Here is a 1,851-nt window from a genome sequence, read left to right as displayed (position 1 = left end):
GAGTCTATTTGTTATTTTTTGTGCGCTGGACCGCATTATATATTTCTCGTTTTTGCCAAACTTTAAATATATATAATATCTATTTTATTTTAAATATATGAAATTGAAATTAGTTCAACCAAAGAATATAGGTCTAGGCGGATCTTTTGTCAGTGTCAAAACTGATGGTCAAAAGTTTTTGTATCGATCGACTAATCGGGGCGCTAGATGGCACTTGGCGCGACATCTGACGGCAACATTATGCAAATCGTCGGGTCGGTGAATAAATCAGGAAATTCCGTATATCTGATGCAAGCTTCGGTTGACAGGTGCAATACGTTGCGTGTCGCACGATCGAGTTGCTCGACTCTCGCGTAAAAGCAGCTAAGTGTAATCTCGTCGATTGCGCCACATCGCATGATTCTACGAGACAGTGGGGGAACACGAACATTAGTAGGTATCTCAACTATTAATTATTAATTGTTAATGCAAATCACGCTTCCTTCTTTTAAACATATGGAATGCTATTGTGAAAGGATCTCCTGATCTTGTATTCCGGTTCACGATCGTCATACGATCGGCAATCTCACGCCTACGTCGCGCGGCGCGATGCGATGCCATATTTGGAACGATCAGAAGCCTTGAAACAAAGTCGCAATTTGTGATAACATATTTAAGACGGGCTCTTGTATCGAAGTGTGCTATATAAGTTTCCGAAATACAGAACGTGCGAAAGAGAGAGAAGAGAGATACGATACGGTAATCGGGCGTAAGAGTTCACCGTGACTGGGAAATTTCGGTTTGAATTTGGCGCCCGCGCGAAGCGCGCGCAGCGCCGGCCAATCGTGGAGCGGCGCGCATGCGCGGCGGAGGAGGCGCGTTCGCGCCGTTGCGGCGGGTTTGCGGGTCGGACTTTAGCATCGGACCGATCGGACGTTGCGGCAGCGACGAACGAATTCGATTGGATGGCGTGGCCCACGAAGGCCACATCCGGTCAGCGGAGCTGCAGTATTGGTCGATCGCGCGCGACGGCATCATGGTGATGGTGGCTAACGAAGTTGGTCGAATCTTCTATATATATTATTGATAAATAGCTCGCGTCGCGTTGCCGAGCATTGCCGAGTGCGTTACTTTCTGTAAATCGTAGAGCGGCTCCGAGGAAGAGCCGACGGAACGTGCGCGTTTATATTGGCCGAACGCGCGTGGTCTTAACGGCTATCACCTCGGCGCCGTGTGCGAGACGTTTCACGCGACGGTGTCTCGTGCGTGCGTGCGTGCTTCGGGCGTGCTTCTTTTGCGCGTGAAAGAAAGAAAACGGTGGCAGTCCGCGCCGTGGATGGCCGATGTGTAGCACATACAACGTACCGTGACGACAGTTACGTGAGAAGAGAGCGAGGGAGAGAGGTATACGCGGACTTGGAAAAAGAGGAAGAGAGAGAGAGAGAGAAAGAGAGCGAGAGAACGCGCGCGCGTCGCCTCACAAACGGAGATCGGCGGTGGACGGGAGCAGCCGAGCGCGAACGACGGGATTATCGTGTGCGTTTCTGGGTGTGACGGACGTGATCGCAGTCCGAGATCCGTGCGTGGTTCGTACCGGTGACATCGTGCACGAGGTGGTGTTGTGCGCGAGAGTGGCCCCCTAGGGCCGGAGCCCAGGCAGCGTTCCCTCGCTAAAGCCTGCGGCGCTATCCCACGAGAACATGCCGAGCCCGGCCACGAAGAGGTGAGAGCGAGCGAGATAGAAATAGGGAGGGAGCGGGACGAGAGAAAGAGAGGGAGAGAGCGCGCGCGCGCGCGCTAGGGTACATAAGAGAAAGAAAGAGTGAGTGTGTGAGTCGAGTGTGCGGGGCAGAGAGGGAGAGACAGAAAAGA

General features: G+C 52.4%; 1 protein-coding gene across 1 annotated transcript in view; it reads left to right on the top strand.

Annotated features, from left to right (window-relative positions):
• Nucleotides 1–1,065: 1,065 nt before the first annotated feature.
• Nucleotides 1,066–1,851, top strand: part of LOC108748081 — an 11,823-nt gene continuing 11,037 nt past the window's right edge. Inside the window, exon 1 of the mRNA XM_018486077.1 lies at nucleotides 1,066–1,702. The gene's annotated coding sequence lies outside the window, so the exon portion shown is untranslated. The remainder of the gene's footprint in view (nucleotides 1,703–1,851) is intronic.

Source organism: Trachymyrmex septentrionalis, unplaced genomic scaffold (assembly GCF_001594115.1).
Source record: "Trachymyrmex septentrionalis isolate Tsep2-gDNA-1 unplaced genomic scaffold, Tsep1.0 scaffold21, whole genome shotgun sequence".
Taxonomy (NCBI): Eukaryota; Metazoa; Arthropoda; class Insecta; order Hymenoptera; family Formicidae; genus Trachymyrmex; species Trachymyrmex septentrionalis.
This window is presented reverse-complemented; position numbering and strand designations above follow the sequence as displayed.